A 19,384-nucleotide genomic window follows, 5' to 3' on the forward strand; every position below is an offset into this window, starting at 1 on the left:
CTGAGCATGCCCAGTTCAACTAGTAACCCCCAAGCCACACGAGCCTGGAATTTTCATTGTTTTGCTGCTCCCTATTCGGATTGTACCAATAAGAAGTGTGGACCTTCATAAGGAGGAAAAAGAGTAAGGACGGACACATAAACTTTATAAGGTAAATGTAAACACAGCAGGCACTTTATATGTTTCCTATAAAGGCTTGTAATGAATGCTGTATGTTAAGAGCTGTAAGAGTGGAAAGGTACTCTTACCTGGAAGAGTCTGGCAATCTCTGAGGGTCTCAGTTTCCCCTTCTGGATGTCCAGTGACAATAATCCCTAAAATTGCTTAGGAATAATTTCCTAAAATCTGATTACAAATCACTCACTAATTCAGCCAACTTCAAACTAGGCTTGAAGAGTATGCTTGTTAGGGAAATTAGAAAAAGACTGAACAATGTCAGAGCAGATTATTTTATGTTTGAAACATATTTAAAAGACATAATTTAAATGTGCATAATTTAATGTTTCTCAAAGTTCTGCAAGGCATTAAACGGGCAAAGCAAGCACTTCCGAATTTATTTTATGAAGTCATTCTTGCCGTGATACCAAAACCAGTGAAAGACCTCAAAAGAAAAGAGACCAATATATCCCTCATAAATGTAGACACAAAAATCTTGAACAAAAATTTAGTAAGTCAAATAACTATAAATGAAGTATAACCTTTAAAAATTGTGAATCACTGTGTTGTACACCCGGAACTTATATAATATTGTACACCAACTATACCTCTATAAAAAAGTTTTTTTAGTTAATCAAATTCAACAACATTTAAAAGGATTAGACATCACAACCAGTGAAGTTTATTCTGGGAACACAAAATTGGCTTAACATCTGAAAACCAATGTAATTCACTATATTAATAGAATAAAGAAAAAAACAGTATCATTTCAACAGATACGGGGAAAACACTATGAATGGTTAAGCAAATTGTGATAACTGCATACAATAGAATACTACTCAGCTTAATAAAAAGGATCAAAATAGGGGGGAATTATTCCTAAGTGCTCAGTGGTAGAGTGCATGCCTAGCCTGCATGAGGTCTTCGGTTCATGCCCCAGTACCTCCATTAAATAAATAGATGGATAAACCTAATTACCCACCCCCAGAAAATTAAAAAAAAAAAAAAAAAAAGAAAAATCAAATATTCCTACATGGATGAATGTCAAAAATGAAATGCTGTGTGAAAGAAGTCAGATACAAAAGACGGTAATGAATGATTCCATTCATATGAGATTATTTTAAAAAAAGCAAAATTAGGCATGGTTATTTTCATAATCGTATTAGAAGGCAAAAGTTCACATTATAGGAAAACATAACGAAACCTTACACTACAAATATGGCCAAATCCTCTTTGGTCACGTAGAGGCTGCAAATGTGTGTTAAACAACGTCATCAGGTAATTAATTTTAATGCTTGACATTTTTCTTTATTAATTTGCAGAATAATGAATTGGTCTCCTAGAAAACTCAGAAGTGATCACTGGCTTTCTTTTTTTGTAATATCTTTAGGAACTCATGAATTTTTATATATGTGGCTTGTGTCAATTTATTGCCATTATTACTACTTTTTTTTGATACTCATATTGCACCAATATGAGAGACCCTTTTCAAATTAGTGCCTAAGTACTTCTGACATGATCCCAATTGTCTTTGACAGATTCCTTGTTTTCAGGAATTCAGTGGATCACAATCCACTCAGAAGAACTGGGATAAAACCAGTTCTTTGCTTTAGAACTGATTACAAACTTTGAGGTTTATCATTTTACCATGATAATTAATTTATAATGAAGCTGTTTGGGAAAAGAGTTAATTTGCAAAGTGCTTGATTTTTTTTTTAAAGTTAATGAAGACATTTTAAAATAAGATATGTGTGAGAAGGATGATGGGTAGCACTTGGAATCTGGGTTGAATTGTTTTTCTTTGTGGAGATAAAAAAGTGTCACAACAAAGGTGGGGCTAGGGTGATTTTTTTTTTCCCTCTGTGATGAAAAGTGACTCATGAAGTTGGCTTCTTTAGTTGCTATTTTTCAAGTCTAACCACCCAATGAACGACAGCAAACCAAATTGTGACTTTTTAATGCATGCAATTAAATGACAGCAATGGAAATGAACCTTGCGAGTTGGAAAGAAGGTTGATTGTGGGGACCTTGGGTCATTTGTGTCTCCTAGTTCATTTACAAGTGATGAAAATAACGGCTTTAGTTGTAAAATAAATAACAGCATCGGTTCTTTTTACTTGGAAGTGGATTGTCCCTGCCTGAGCAGGATGCTGGGGCATGGAGGGTTCACTCTGTGCCTTGACTAGCCTTCAAGTTCTGGGAAAGTGAGCAGAGAGGAGCCCTGGAGGTCAAAGGAGCAGCCCAGGATGATTTTGTGGGTGGCTAGAATCCCAAGTCAGGAGGTAAAGACACCCGATTAGAAATAAGCATGTCACACACATGGCAGTGAGGAGGCCAACCTTGTGAGAAGAAAAGACTCTTTTGTTTATGGGTAGATTCCCCCGAGCGTTTCTCTTGCTTTGCGATATCAGCCACTAAGACGGTAAAGTCTTCACTATAGGATGTGGATGCTGTCTTAGCCAAGGTAGACAATGGGTAAATGAAGAGAGTTGCTGCCTAAGGAAGAAAGAAGGAAAAATTAGAGAACAAACCTCTTTTCCAATTCTCCAGTTCTAACTCCTCTCCCTTTCTTCTCTACTCAAAACAGCTGGAATCTTACACCCACCCCAGCATTTTTCAAACCGCAAGACAAAGTCATTTATTCTATCACGATTCTCACTAGGGAAGGGCGGAAAGGGAGAATGGAAAAGAAAAAAGGGCAGAGCATAGAAAATATCAGAGTGCATTTCCAATGGTAAAGGTAAGTAGTGTTTTAAAAGTGTTTCCATACATTCCCACATACCACACATATATGGCGGGAGTGTGTGTGTGTGTTTTCTAGGTTGTGACTTGAAAGGTATTTTTAGGACAAGTTCTGGTGAAAACACCTTAAAACTACTGCACAGCCCTAATGAATCTTGTGGATCTCTGGGGGCTCCAGCAACTTCTTCCTCTGGAAGAAAGGTGCTTAATCTTCAAATCTGGAAAGGAAGATTTGAAAGGAAGGGATCACTTGCAAATCACTTCCTTCTTGGTCTGTCGCTCCTTTCCTCTTTCAGGCTGGCGCAGGCAGGCTTTTGCTGTAAGTAATGACTAATTGTGGAGAAATCAGAACCAGAATCTATCTCTTGTTGCTTCTGATAGTTCTGTAATTCTGGGATAAATTACTGTCCTCCAGGAAGTAGGCCAAAGAATTCCAAAAGTGAGTGAACAAGAGGTGGCAGAAGAATATTCTATTTTTTTTTGTACTTTTATCAGTCAAATCTCTAATTAAATAGGCTGCTAACTTTTGAAGAGACCACATTTCATTTTTACAAAGTAGCTAGGACAGTCCAAGAGCTGCTGATACCAAATCCCAGGAGCTGCCTGATAATAATGCAGATTCCCAGGCCCCAGCCCCAACTTACTGAATCAAAATCTTTTATCGATGGGCTTGGGACTCTGCGTTTCAAACTAGCTTCTCATGTGATTTTTATACTAGAATTTGAGAATTCTAGTTTAGGCCTGAATGCTGGTAGATTCTAATGATTTCTGTGAAAGCCTCTTGACTTATTAATTTTTTTTTTAAAATGGAGGTACTAGGGATTGAACCCAGGAGCTCATGCATGCTAAGCATGTGCTCTACCACTGAGCTATACCCTCCTGCTCTCCTGACTTCTTAACACACTTCCTCCCAAGGCAGGTGCATCATTCTGTGGGTGAAACCTGCCTCCAGAGACCTCAGTTTGTGCTAGTGCGCCATCTCTCCCCAGCTCCAGTGTTGCCAGGCACTGCCTACCTCTTCTCTAGTTGCAAGGAGCCTGAAAGGAGTTTAAAAACTTCCCACCTCAACATCCTTAGAAAAGCCCCAGCTCTCAGCTTCGCAGGCAGTGCTGTAGGCAGGTCCTCAGCCCCTGGCAAGATGAAATTCCCCGGCCCCACATCCTCAGAGGGACCCCAACCTGTGCCAAACCCCGCCAACCACACCCTTTCAAGGCTGTGTTATTTTAGCGATTGTACCAGCATCCCTCGGAACTGCATTAGCAAGCAGGACCTGGGCTTTCTGTGATCTTCCAACAGGAACCCACTTTTTGTTTTCCCCAGCCTTCAGTCGGATTTCATCTGTGCAGATTCTTTACCCCTAGTGTGTTTTACACAGTTTCCCCACTCCCAGTCCTTTTCACATTCAATCCCTGTGTTATTTACCTCTCCTGCTTCCTGTTGCTGCTGCTTAAACTCACAGGAGTGTAATTAATTTGCTCTTTGTAGCCCCCAAATGACTATTTGAGCATAAATTAGCCATGCTCAGTCGCTGGAACCGGGGATTGGGCTCCCTTCGTTCAGCCATCCCTTTCTGCCAGATGGTCCGTACGTCCGGTGCCAAGAGCCAACCAGGTTCAAGGAGGTGAATGTTAAGGGAGGGGAATCCCCAAGGTTCAAGGCAAGGCCACAGCAAAGTAAGGACACATCCCATCCCCTGAGGGGAAAAGCCCCAGGCTGTAAGTTGACCAGCTGGGGGTTGTTGCTGGGCTTCCAGGCGGAGTTGTGTACGTTCTTGTTGACAACAGCCATGGCGATGCACTCTCTAACAGGACCACCCTGCCTTCTCCGCTGGGATCTTAGCACCCATCTCTGATGTCCTCTTCATTTCTTTTGAATCTCAGAATCCTTAGGAGCTCGTAATAAACATCCAATAGGCCCATCTCTGTCACTATTCACAGGGGTCCTGCCTTTCAGGGCAGATCAACCAGTTCCTTTTCTCAATGTCAGGGGGGAAAAATTTCAAGGTTTATGGAAATGAGAATCAAATGAATCATTCTGGAAAACATCAGATAGCAATTGGAGGTGATTTTCAGGTTAGTTTAGCTAATAGCTGTTTCAATTCTCAAGCACCAGCTAAGAGTTAATAGAGGCAATAAATGACTTTTTGCCAGGTCAGAATGAATTCTAGCCACAAGACAATGAATTTTCACCCAACAGTTGGAAACCAGGCTGAAAATGTGCCTTAATCTTTAAGGCTACTTTTAAGCGTGGAGGATTTTTGTTGTTTTTTAAGCGTGAGATTGTGTTTTTCCCACAGAAAATCTCCCTCATTCCCCCTTTCTCATTCCTACTCCTGCTTCTGCTCTCCAGAATCTTTAGCAAATGGTTTCTTTTTGTTAGTTTCTTGCTTTCTGAATAATTCGATTTACTTCTTTATAGGTCACAGTTTTTTGTTTTAACAATTTTAAAAATCAGTTCTTATCAAAAGGCCCTGAATTTGCTGTCTTAAGGCCTGAATTCAAATCCCAAGTCACTGAGCTATGACATTACCTAACCTCTTTGAATTCTGGTTTCCTAGTTGTAAAATGAAGACAGTAGTGTTTATCCGAGGCAGAGCCTGCTAGGGACCTACCCAATGTTCTTGCTAGCTTTCTTCCTTCCTAACAGAATTCTGATTTTGGCAATAGCCCTGGCCAAAACAAAACACTTTAGTCCTCCGGTCCCCGCCCCCCAGAGAGAGGCTGCTACCTGACACTGTTTTGGAAATAAGATGTGTGCAGGTCAGGAGGTTGTTATGTAAACACCACCAATAACGTGGTGGACCCAGCCCCACAGCTGCCTCTGGCCTCCTTCTTCCTCCCCTTTCCATTCTGGAATTTGCTAGAAGTGTCTGAAAGTAGAACAGCTGTCTTATGTCCGTGAGGATGAGGGCCACACATTTAGGATAAAAGAGCAAAAAGACAAGCATGAGGGTCCCTGCATAGGCCCTGGATTGCATCCCTCCAGATTCCTTATTGTGTATGGAAAATACACACCACGCTCGTTCAAGCCTCTGTGTTTGGGCATCTGTGACAACGTGGCTTAATACAGTCCCTCACGGATACACCACCTGAGAGAACTGGTGTGGAAATTGAAGATGATAAACTGGGAACCCACATATCTCTGAAGCACAGGACTTAACGTTTTGTTTGAAGAAAGTATATTATCTTCCCCCACAGATGATAAAAGAGAGCACAGGAAGATGTTAACTTTTCCTGAGTCCCTAAGGGCCTGATTATGGACATCTGGTGTCAATCTCTTAAAATTACTTTAAGATAGATGGGGGTGAACATTGTAAGCAAGCTTTCCTGTCACTGTGGAATGTGCTGCCTACACTGTGGTCCACTGCCGTGTGTTAAGCAATGGATGCTCTGGTCTGTTGCTCACCTTCATCTTTGCTGTAGTGTGCCTCCCTGTGCTGTAGATACTGGAGTCTGAGAACCACATCCCAGAGCCCGCTGCAGCCTGGGTCTCCTACCTCATGGCTCTGTCACTCTCACTGTGCGCCTTTTCTGCATGCTCCAAGGTGCCTGATCCAGCCTCAGTTTGGGGTTGGCTATGTTTGACGTTTTTGATGATATATTTCTCCTGGATGCTTGGTAGGCATCCCATTTATTTACTTTCAGTTAATTTCATTGGCAATTAACAACAGCCAGATGTTGCCTAGATATAATTATTAAGCCTTAAGATTATTCTTTAAGCCTTAAGATTATTAATTAATGAGTAAATGGAAACATAATGGCGTTGGGCTGTGACTGTCAGCTTCCCAAAGACCCCGATGGGTTTTGCTTTAATTGTCTGCCCCATGAAAACTGGATAGTGTGCAACCTAATTTACAAAGTTCTGCAAAATCGAGGTACTGGAGTCAGTGACCTTCACCATGGTCAGGTGTCACACAAATACATCACTTTGGCTGTAAGGGGGACCAGATGCCAGGACAGTTCTTTAATCTCAGGACCAACCTTACAATACTAGATACGGTAAAACAAGCTTTTTGGCTTCTCTCAATGATGGCAGAACATTGGCCTTGAACATTCTGATTGATTTCAGAAGCACGTTTTGTATTGTGGACCCTGAGCAAATTGAGAGTTTCAGTGGTCTCTGTTTCTCAAAAGACAGAGGAAAGGAGATTAGAGAGCTTTCCTTATGCCTTTGGACTTGAAGGGAAGCTTTGACCAATGATCAGTGGTTTCCAAAAAAGTATTTTGAAGCTTTAGGATGAGTGAGGTTGTAAGTAAATCAAATCTTATTTACATAGCAAAATGATGATTTTTTTTTTTCTGTTCAGATTTTTTTTTTAAACTCAGATTTTGGCTAAGTCAGTTTTCTTTACTTGGTGTGCAAGAACCCCTCACTTCAGGGAAATGATGATTTATCAGAACAGACAACTTTAGAAAGATACCTGCTCTTCTATTGTAAGTGACATAAAGTCTTCTACCGAGAATAATAGTTATCTTCAAAAAGATTACAGCTTACTTGTTTGTACTTTTATTTTCACCTATTAAAATTATAAGCCTTGTCTATTTTCTTTGGAGACAAAAGAAAAAAAAAATGATTTGAAGAGCTTTTGCCCCACAATCTGAGAATCAGCCTTATCCTCAGGATTTTGACCCATTTCTAAATATTTTATTTTGGCTACTTCCCTGTCCTGAGACCCCCTTCAGAGTAACCTGCTTGGTGTGTCACTGTCTTTGAAAGACTGGAGAAGTCATGCTCATCTTGGACACTGAGACGCCTCTCCTTCCTTCAAGATTTAAATCAAACATAAAATCACTGGATAATACTGAATTTTTCCCCTTTTATCAAAAAGACAAAATTAAAATAAATGGCATAAATTGCTCCAATTAGGATGTAGAAAGTTATGACAAAGAGTCAGTTCCATCTTTAAATAGAAAAAAATTAGATAAACTAAAAAGTAATTTAAAAAAGACAGTTGTTGAGTGCAAAGAAGTCTAAAGGGACTAAATTCTAAAGAGGGGACAAATTCTCAATATATATTTATATTATATTATATGTAATACTATATATTATATAAGCACACATAATAATATATATTATATATATAATAACAATAGCAATGGAATTCACATTGGCAGGAACATCATCGTGGCAGTGATTCAGTAAAAAGTGCTGAGGAAGAAGTTAGCCTGTGGTTTAAGCCTGAAGACTTGGGTGAGTACAGATGCTTTTGACTGGACCTCTGGATCAGAGGGGGACAGGGCATCAGTCCCCTTTGGCATCACTTGATGTGTCCCTGGACACAGCTCCTCATTCCACTGACTTGGGAGAAGTAGGGTGGATCTTTCTTTCTAAAGCATGTTTACCAACAAAGCCTTTGGAAACTGGGGTGGGGGGGTATTTTATTATGTAGAGTTGAGCTTTGGAGGACCACACACCATTATAATATTAAGATTTTTTTTTTTAACATTCCTCAAAGAACATTTTTTGTCCTGTTTGATGCAGTAGTGTCCCACTGAGAAGGCATAATGTAAATGAATTTAAACCACTGATAGAAAATATTTATAAAGTGAATACTTGCAAGAAAGACGTATGTTCCCTTGGATTGTATAATTAAAATTTTTTTGACTTCTTCCATGTAATCTTACATGTACAAGGGATACTGCCCACTTCTAAAATGTTTTTCCCTAATTTGATTACAGAAGTCAGTGATCTCAAAACTCATTTAATAAAAATTCATTTTGGAGCACGCTTTTCCTGGGGACTTCGTGGGTTATCTTGTGCAGTGGTGTCAAACCTGAAATCTTTAAAGAATTACAAAAGTAGCTGTGGCATGTCATGAGCTATTTTCAGTATTTCAAAATGCCTAGATGTAACCTATAATGGAAAAGAACGTGAAAAAGAATATATGTGTGTATATGGATGATGGATGACTGAAACATCATGCTGTACACCAGGAATTGACACATTATAGACTAACTATACTTCAATAAAGAAATAAAAATTTAAAAATTTAAAAAACTTTAAAAAGATGCCTACATGACATCATACTCTTGCTGGGCTTTTTTCCCCCAATGTGCTCAGTTTTCTAGATCTTTGTTCCATAAACATAGGACATGAAATTGTTGGTTACTTACCTGATGAAATAGACATCATCTTCTAGCCCAGTCACCCACCTTACCCTCTGCTTCCCACCTCTTCACTCATTTGTTCCACCACTGTTTCTGATCCCTCTTAAAGGTTTGTCAGAATTTTTAACAAAACAAAAAAGTGAAACGATTGCTCACTGAGTGACTTTTTCTAGACAGAATATTTTGAAGCACAAGGTCTGTGGTTAAAAATTATTAACAGACGAGCTTAGTAGTGAAAATGTTTCAACTACTTGCCTGGTTTAACGTTCTGCAGGGGTCTACAGAGGTCAAATGCATTTTCCAAAGTCATGCAGCCAGTTCATGTTGGAGGCAAGACTGAGCCTCGAATTTCTGAAAAATCTATCATGCTTTTCACTATGTTAGTGCTGTCCTCAGAGTGGACAGCATGACATGTTTATGCTGTAACGTAAGTGGCGTGAAGGCTGTTTTCGGTGGATGGAGGTTGGTGGCTGCCTTCACATTCTAAGGCTTGTGAGAGTGACTTCTGCATGCCTGCCTGTGCGCCAGCGCACTTGTCGTCAGCCCAGACACAGCAGAAGGCTGGGAGGCTGCGTACTCACTGCTGCAGCATTTCTCACAGATCCCTTTCAGCAAGCTCGTGTTGTCCGTGACCGCTGAGTTGGGCTGCGATCATTGTGGTTCGCGATGATGTCCTCAAGGCACTGCCGCTCCCCAGGATGTGATCTGGAGCATCTAAGAGTTATTATATTTGAAACAGTTGGAGCATTTATCGCATATGACAGCATTTGAAGGTGACAATATGGCAACTCTCAATCAAACACAATTTTTTTCATTGGACTTGAAAATAAGATTTCTGGGATACAATTGAATAGAAGACTCAAGGTCTAGAGGCATGATGCTTGTTTTTACACTTTATATTTGTTATAAGAGTTTTACTTTTGCCTCATCAAGCCTTTGCTGACTCTTATGGTATGGTTTTCATTGTTTTTTGTTTTGTTTTTTACTTCTTGGAACTATTGTCTTTTGGATTCTTTGAAATAATTAATTTGTCAATGATATATTCATCGAATATGTTCATTGAGCACTTAGTATGTACCAGATTGATGCTATATACTGTAGAGACATTGGTGAAAAACAGACATAAAGCTTAGGGACTGAACTCATGGCACAAATAAATAGAAAATTACAACTGTGATGAGAGCCATTGAAGGGGAGGTATGGTGATGTCACAGTTTATTAAAGGCAGATTTGGTAAAATTGGGGATAACAGAAAAGGGTTCCTTGAGGAAGGAATGAGTAAACAAAAGTCTGAAGAAATAGCCTTTAAATAAGCAAAGAAGGCAGAGCAAAGGCTTCCAGGCAGAACGGCATACACAAAGTCCCTGTGGCAAGAGGGGTGGTTCAGTGAAATGAAGACCAGTATTGCTGAAGTGCAGACAGGGTTGGAGGTTGTTATGTGATATGATGTGAGTTAGGACCAGGTCATGAATGATTTGTAGGCACTGGTAGGCATTTTGGCTTTATTCTGAGGGCTGTTGAAGGCATTGAAGGAGGTAGGGTGATCAAGGTTTAAGTTTTGGAAAATCATCCTGACAGCACTGTGAGGAACAGATCAGAGAGGCAAGAAGGAGATTCATCAGACAACCCTCTGGGGGCTACATTCCCAGACTCCCAGTGGATACCTGAAATCTCACAAAGTACCAAGCCCTATATATGCTAAGCTTTTTCCTGTACATACATACCTATGATAATGTTTAATTTATAAATTAGGCACAGTATGAGATTATCAATAACTAATAACAAAATATAATAATTATAATAACATACCGCAATAGAGGTTATGTGCATATGGTCTGTCTCTTTCTCTCAAAATTTATCATTGTACAGATTTAGTGTCTTTTCCTTCCTAACTAAGCACGTACCATGCACTGTGGCTATACCTTTTGCAGTCTGAGGCATCACAGGAAAACTAGCACAAATTTCCTTTTCTTTCTTCACAATTTTTGGGATAGAAGACTCGTTCTTACAGTAGACCTTGGCAACTTCAGCATAGGATTTTTTTCTCTTTCCTTAACAAGTTGTGAACTTTCACCTTTTCACTTAAAGGAAGCACTTTACAGCTTCTCTTTGGCATGTCTGAGTTGCCAGCATCATTACTCTTGCGCTTTGGGGCGATTGTTCTGCAAAATAAGGGTTACTTGAACACAAGCGCTGCAAGCCCAGGGACAGTCAATAACCGAGAGGATGACTAAGTGATTAATGGGAGGGATACGCTGGGATGATTCACAGCCCGACAGGACAGAGCAGGATGGCATTTGATTTCATCCCGCTACTCAGAATGACACACAGTTTAAAACTTATGAGTTGTTTATTCCAGGAATTTTCCATTTAAAAATTTCAGACTGCAGATAACTCAGAACATGGAAAGTGAAACTCTGGGTAATAAGGGTGCACTACGGTACTGAGATCTGTTAGGAGACTGTTTTAGGAATACAAACGTTAATTAATGACTGTTTAGACCATGAACTCTCAACAGAGGTGATGTCTTCCCCAACAGGACAAAATTGGTTCACTGGGGGCAAGAAACAAAGACAAAAACAAAAAATAAACTTAATTATTACAATGGTCTGTAACCCTCCAAAGCTCAATCCTAACAGATAAAATCTTGTTCCTTAGTATTTAATTTCTCTTCTTGGGTTTTGGTGTTGTTTTGAGGTATTACATGAGCAGCATTGGCACTGAATTCATGGAAGATACACAAAACGTGTGCCAGATCAGTGCTCTGTAACTGTGGGAAATGGACAGCTGTGACTGGGGACGCGTTCTTGTGTTACTATTCGATCTTGAATTCATATTGAGAGAAGTGGCCTGAGCATGGCTATGGGCTAATTGTTGGCCACCTTGTAGATTTGTCTATGTTTGATCTTCATGCTTTTGTGTGTGAGTTGGGCTTAAGAATTAAATAAAAATAGTTTATACTTTGTTATTTAATTTGACAAAGGTTCATTGACTTATCATTCATTTTGTCAAATGCTGAAAAGAAAAAATGTTAGCAAGATCTGTGTGGATATCTAGCAGCTAATATGAATTAAAATTTATTTTCTCATATCAAGCAAAGTCGGAAGTTAAGTTCACTAAAAATAATTTTTAAGAAATCAATTCAATTTTTCAGTACTTTTATTTTTGCTAAAAATACTTGATTCCATGGCTATTATGTACTTATATAAATTGCTCACATGTTTGTATGCATAAGCTTGATACATTACAATTTATATAAACGTATAAATTACATGAAAAGTTACTCAGCACACAGTTTTAAAGTTAAGCTAAATGTTGATAGCTTTCTAATTTACCTTTTAATTTGAAATTTTACTTAACCATTCTTAACTCTGTATTGAGTTAAAAGGGTAAGATTTATAATTACTCTTTTTATATATATATCACAGCTCTACAGTGTATCTGTGGTATTTACATTTCATGGGGGGAACAATTAGGAAAAAATATCTAAAAAGTCTTCTTGGGGCATGATGATGAGAAAAAGGCTAATGAAAGTGGTTTAGATTATTAGAGTGTTCGAAGTGGAAATGCAGAAATATAGAAAATTGGGGAGGGGGTGTAAATCACTAGGATTCAATGATAAACAACAGGAGGAGAGAGGAGAAGGTTTTAAAGATGACTTCTAGGTCTGGCTTATACAACATCGTAGATGATTCAGCTAGCCACTGAGATTAGGAAGCACTGGGATAGCACCAGGAATGTGTCATCTGCTTCTTTATTTTGTGGAGTCTGTTAGTGTGTGTGTGTGTGTGTGTGTGTGTGTCTGCACATTTAATGAAAAAGTCTTGGACCTTATGACTTCTAAGTACTTATGGTAGAGAGAATAATGGTCTTCTCCAAATTTCCACATTCAAATCCCTGGAACCTGTGAATAAATTATGTTAACACAGCAAAGATGAGATACAGTTACAGATGGAACTAAGGTTGTTAATTAGTAAAACCTTAAGATATTAATAGTAATCCCCAGGGAAGCCACTAAGAAAATAACACAGAAATATACAGTAAGAGATAAATACTGCAAGGGAATTAAAATACTGCACTAGAAAATATCTACTTAACACAAAAGAAGGCAATAGTGGAGGAATTGAGGAACACAAAAACATAGAAAGCAAATAGCAAAATAGCAGAATAGAATAGAACTCACTCTCTATAGAGTAACAGATGTCTATAGACAATAAATTTTATCTTATCAATAACATTATTACCAACCTTATAAAAATAAAAAGGCTTATAATGAAATACTATAGATAATGATATGCCACAAATTAGATTCCTTAGATGGAAAAGACAAATTCTTATGAAGCCACAAATTATCAACACTGATTTAAGAAAAAACCAGGAAGTATGTATTGCTTTATAACAAGTAAGGAGATTGAATTGGTGATCAAAAACCTTCCATCAGTGAAAAGCCCAGGACTAGATGGCTTCACTGGTGAATTCCACCAGGCATTTCAAGAAGAACTAGCACCAGTTCTTCACAAACTCTTCCAAAAAATAGAAGAGAAAGGAACACTTTCTAACTCATTCTGTGAGGCCACTATTACCCTGATACCAAAGCCAAATAAAAACATCCTAAGAAAGCTACAGATCAATATCCCATTACGAATCTTCAGTGCTAGTAAATACTAGTAAATCAAGCCAACAACATATAAAGAGAATTATACATCATGACGAAGTGGGGTCTATTCCAGGAATCCAAGATTGTTTCAACACACAAAAATGAATCAATTAAGTATATCATAGAATTAAGAAAAACTCCACATAATCATTTCAATAGAAATTTAAAAAAGCATTTGACCAAATCCACTACCTTTTTGTGATAAGAATACTAAACAAAGTAGGAGCAGAAATCAATTTCCTCAGACTAATTAAGGGCATCTATGAAAAAGCCATGGCTAATACTGTACTTAAAGGCAAAAGATTAAAAGCTTTTTCCCTAATATCTGGAACAAGCAAAGGATGTCAGCTCTCACCATTTGTATTCAAAGGGGTCGGGGGGAACACTAGACACCCAAATTGAAGAGGAAGAAGCAAAACTCTCTCTATTTGCTGATGACATTATCTTATATAGAGAAAATCCTAAAGAATTCACAAAACAAAGCTATTATGACTAATAAGTTCAGCAAATTTGCAGGATACAAGACTAATATACAAAAGTGAGTTGTGTTTTATACATTAGAATGAACAATACAAAAATGAAATTAAGAAAACCATTTCACTTACAATAGCACAAACAAGTGTAAAATAGGTAGGAATAAATTTTACCAAAGAAGCACAAGACTTGTGTACTGAAAACTACAAGACATTGCTGAAAGAAATTAAAGAATGCCTACATAAATGGAAAGACATTTTATGTTCTTTAATTGGAAGACTTAATATTAAGATGGCAATACCATCCAAATTAATTTACAGATATGTACAATCCCTATCAAAACTCCAAATGCCTTTTTTTTTTTTTTACAGCATTGGACAAGGTAATCCCAAAATTCATGTGGAATTGCAAGGAATCCAAAATAGTCAAAACAATCTTGAAAAAGAAGAACAAAGCTAGAGGCCTCACACTTTCTGATTTTAAACTCTGCTTCAAAGACACAGTAATCAAAGGAGTGTGGTCCTTGAGTAAGCATAAATGTACAGATCAGTGGAACAGAATTGAGAGTCTAGAAATTAACTCATACATCTATGGACAATTGATTTTTGACAAGGGTGCCAAGATCATTCAATGGGAAAGAAATAGTCTTTTCAACAGATAGTGCCGGGACAACTTGATATCCACATGCAAAGGGATGAATTTGGACCCCTTCCTCACCTGATACACAAAAATTAACTCAAAATGGATTGAAGACCTAAATGTAAGAACTAAAACTATAAGACTCTTTGAATAAAACATAGGTGTAAATCTTCATACCTTTTGAGTAAGCAATAACTTCTTAGATGTGACACCAAAAGCACAAGCAACCAAAGGAAAAATAGATATATTGGACTTCACCAAAATTAAAAACTTTTGTGCATCAAAGCACACTGTCAAAAAGTAAGAAAACACCCCACAGTATGACAGAAAACATTTTCATATCTAGTACCCAGGTTATAAAAAGAAATTTTACAACTCAATAATAAAAAGATACAAAACTCAATTAAAAAGAGGCAAAAGATTTCAGTAGGCATTTCTCCAAAGAAGATATATGAATGGCCAATAAACATATGAAAAGATACTCAACATCATTAGTCATTAGGAAAGTGCAAATCAAAACCACTAGGAGATGACAGTTCATAGCCGGTAGGATGGCTGTAGATTTAAAAAAAGAAAGAAAGAAAAGGAAAAAGAGAAAGAAAATAACAAGTATTAACGAGGATTTGGAGAAATTGGCATCCTCACACACTGCTGGTGGGAGTGTAACACAGCTCACCCACTTTGGAAAATGGTTTGGCAATTCCAGAAATGGTTAAGTAGAGTGTTACATAGCAACATTGAAAACATACGTTCATACAAAAACCTGTACAGGAATGATCATAACAGCACTATTCAGAATAGCCAAAAGGTCAGAACAACCCAGATATCCATCAACTGATGAATGAGTGAAAAAAATGTGTAAAATATCCATGCAATGGAACATTTGCAGCCATAAGAAGGAGAAAGTACTGATACATGCTACCACATGGATGCGCTATGTGGAAGAACCCAGACCACGTATTGTATGTTTCCACTTCTGTGAAGTGTCCATAATAGGCGAATCCATAGAGACACAAGGTAGATTAGTGGTTGCCAGGGGCTGGGGGAGGGAGGAGTGAGAAGTGACTGCTAAGAAGTAGAGGATGTCTTTTTAGGGTGAAGGAGAAGTTCTGAAATTAGTGGTGATATTTATACAGCTTTGTAAATACGCTAACACTGAATTTTATACTTTAACATAGTGATTTTTTTAATTGAAGTACAGTTACAATGTGTCAATTTCTGGTGTACAGCATAATGTCCCAGTCATACATATACATACATGTATTTGTTTTCATATTCTTTTTCATTAAATGTTATTAGAAGATATTGAATTTTTTGGTATGTGAATTATGTCTCAATTTTTAAGAAGTGAAGAGGGAGGCAGAAGAGAGTCAGAGAAAGAGATGCAATGTTGCTGGCTTTGAAGTTGAAGAAAGGACCATGACCCAAGGAATGTGGGTGGCCTTGAGGACCTGGAAGAAGCAGGGGAACATTTCTCTCTAGAGCTTCCAGAAGGGAAATCAGCTCTAACTTTACTTTGATTTTAACCCATAGAGACCCATGTCAAACTTCAAACCTTCAGATCTGTAGGATAATAAATTTAAGTTGTCTTAAACCACTAAGTTTGTGGTACTTTATTACAGCAGCAATAGAAAACAGATATAGTGCCTTTGAAACATCCAAGTGGAAATGTCCAGTATGCAGTTCAATGTGTGAGTCTAGGATTCTATTTACAATGGCCAAGACATGGAAACAACCCAAATATCCATCGACAGATGACTGGATAAAGATGTGGTATATTTATACAATGCAATACTACCCAGCCATAAAAAAGAATAAAATAATGCCATTTGCAGCAACATGGATGGACCAGGAGATTGTCATTCTAAGTGAAGTAAGCCAGAAAGAGAAAGAAAAATACCATATGATGTCACTTATATGTAGGATCAAAAAAAGGGCACAAACAAACTTATCTACAAAACAGAAATAGACTCACAGACATGGAGAACAAACTTATGGTTACCAGGGGTTAAAGGGGGTGGGAAAGGATAAATTGGGAATTCACAATAGCACCTCTCGGGGAGTGGTGGAAATGTTAGCTATCTTGATTGTGGTGGTGGTTTCATGGGTGTATACATCTATCAAAATTCATCAGATTGTACATCTGAAATATGTGCTGTTTACTGTACAGGAACCATACCGCAATAAAGGTGTTTAAAAAAAAACAGAAAAAAGATAATTTCCAGGCTCTAATCTGACTAATTTATATATGCATGTTAGAGAATTAGTGCATTTAATACCTACGGGTCTTTGATGTTAGTTATTATTATTTACATTTTTATCTAAGGAAATCACGGCAGTGAGAGGTTTAATAACTTCTCTGAGGTATAGAAGCATTAGTCGGCAGAGCTGTGCTAGGGTCGCTTCTCACAAACAGATCTGTGAATTAGTATCACGTAAGTGACTGTTGGAGCTCTCTGAAAACACCTAGTGGATTTATTGACATGGAGCACATTGGTCACATTTGCAAAAGAGCTCTCTTGGAGGACGGATGGAGTGGAAGCCAGGCTGGGTTGATGAGTGTGAGTTGAGGGAGTAGTGACTGCAAGTGTAGACAATTCTTACAAAATGTGCCCATGCAGCTGGGAGAGAAGGATGGCACGGTCTCAGTTGGGGAGATGACTGTAGAGAGAAGCAATTTTTACATGGAAATCTTGCAGATGTTTAAAAACATCTTCTGTTTTTATTCTGATGGGAAATTCTGATGGAGGGAGTGAGAAAAAGGTGAAAAAAGAAGTAGGAAAGAATAGGCATCTCTATTTCAGAATTCTGAACAGGAAGGGAGGGGGAGGACCTGTCACACCAGGGAAGGACTGATCCTACATAGAAGGGATAGTTCTTTTATTATATCAGAATGAAGTGAAAGGGATGGGGGTGGGTTAATACATTTGGCATCAGGAGGATGAGGAAGTTGCTGAGACCTTCTGTGGTTTCTTCTTTCTTATGAGGTGTGCTTCAAAGCCCCACTCTGAGAGTGGGGGAGGTGCCAGGAATGTAGGTGACGTCAGTGCCAGAGGCGGTGCAGCCATCATATTGAATCAGAAGTTTGAAGAGAGTGGAGAAGGCTTGAATGCTTACTTTGGAGAATGGGAGAATAAACTGACTGGAAGGATAGTGGGAGTATTTTGTCAGTTTCATAGGGCCTGTTTAAGGATTTATAAGGTTTGCTACTATGATCTTAAGTTGTTCATGAATTATTTCATGTGTCTTGAACTCTTCCTTACCCTCAACTGTATTGTAAAATTCTTCTGATTTCTTCTCAATGTCTAGGACAGTGTTGAGAAAGCACTTAAGAAATCTTTTCTAATTTAAAAACATGCATGCATCCCAATGTTCACAGCAGCACTATTTACAATAGCCAAGACATGGAAGCAAACTAGATGTCCATCAATAGATGAATGGATAAAGAAGATATGGTATATATTTATATATATAAAATACTACTCAGCCATAAAAAAGAATGAAATAATGCCATTTGCAGCAACATGGATGGAACTAGAGATCGTCATACAACGTGAAGTAAGCCAAAAAAAGAAAGACAAATGTCATATGATATCACTTACATGTGGAATCTAAAAAATGATACAAATGAACTTATTTACAAAACAGAAATAAATTCACATACATAGAAAACAAACTTATGGTTACCAAAAGGGAAGAGGGGAGGGGATAAATTAGGAGTTTGGGATTAGCAGATACAAACTACTATATATAAAATAGGTAAACAACAAGGCCCTACAGTACAGCACAGGGAACTATATTCAATAGTTTGTAATAACCTACAATGAAAAGAATATGAAAAAGAATTTATATATATGTATAACTGAATCACTATGCTGTACACCAGAAACTAACAATATTGTAAATCAACTGTACCTCGATTAAAAAAAGAAATATTTTCGGATTGATTAACCAGAGCATTCAATCAATCAGGATGTCTCAGTTCCCAACGTTTCTGGCTGAAGGAAGTTTATTAAAACATGTTTGTAAAAGAAGACTAATTTATATGTCTCTCCCGAGTCCTGATTTTAGCAGAAGTCTTCCATTTAAAAAAAGACAGTTACAGAGTATCTGTTTTAAAGTTTAAAAGGAAAACAATAACAAAGACCTTATCCCACAGAAGCTAAAAAAATAAAAATAAAAAGGAGAAGCCTTAACCCCCTCATTGTTATTTTGAGGGTAATAAACCTCCTCATTTTTTAAGTTTATAGATCCATTACCGATGGAATAAACATTCAAACTGGGGCGTCGAACAGTGAGAAAGCGACATCCTTTCCGAGGAAGCAGACGGTGAAATAAGACACAAGGGATGACTCTGGGCAGAGATAAGGAGACTCCTGCCAAATTCCTCCCCTGCCTGTTACAGTCCACAAATATGTGTGTGGTTGCAGCTGAACTTCTTTGAGACCCTGTTCCATTCCAGAGGCTGATAAAAATGTGACCGTTTAGCTACAAGTGGAAATCTCTGGTAGTAGAAGCATAGCAGCCAGGAAAGAGTCCCAGGGAAATCACCCGGCAACAATCAGAACGTTGAAAACAAAGCAAGCCAGTAACCAAAACATAACCCAGA

General features: G+C 38.1%; 1 long non-coding RNA gene across 2 annotated transcripts in view; it reads left to right on the forward strand.

The window, feature by feature from the left end:
- The first annotated feature begins 19 nt into the window (after positions 1–19).
- Positions 20–19,384, forward strand: part of LOC116665278 — a 38,938-nt gene continuing 19,573 nt past the window's right edge. For both annotated transcript variants that reach the window (XR_004321813.1, XR_004321812.1), the window contains exons 1-2: positions 20–151; positions 8,013–8,088. This is a non-coding gene — a long non-coding RNA (uncharacterized LOC116665278). The remainder of the gene's footprint in view (positions 152–8,012; positions 8,089–19,384) is intronic.

This window comes from Camelus ferus, chromosome 8 (genome assembly GCF_009834535.1).
Source record: "Camelus ferus isolate YT-003-E chromosome 8, BCGSAC_Cfer_1.0, whole genome shotgun sequence".
Taxonomy (NCBI): domain Eukaryota; kingdom Metazoa; phylum Chordata; class Mammalia; order Artiodactyla; family Camelidae; genus Camelus; species Camelus ferus.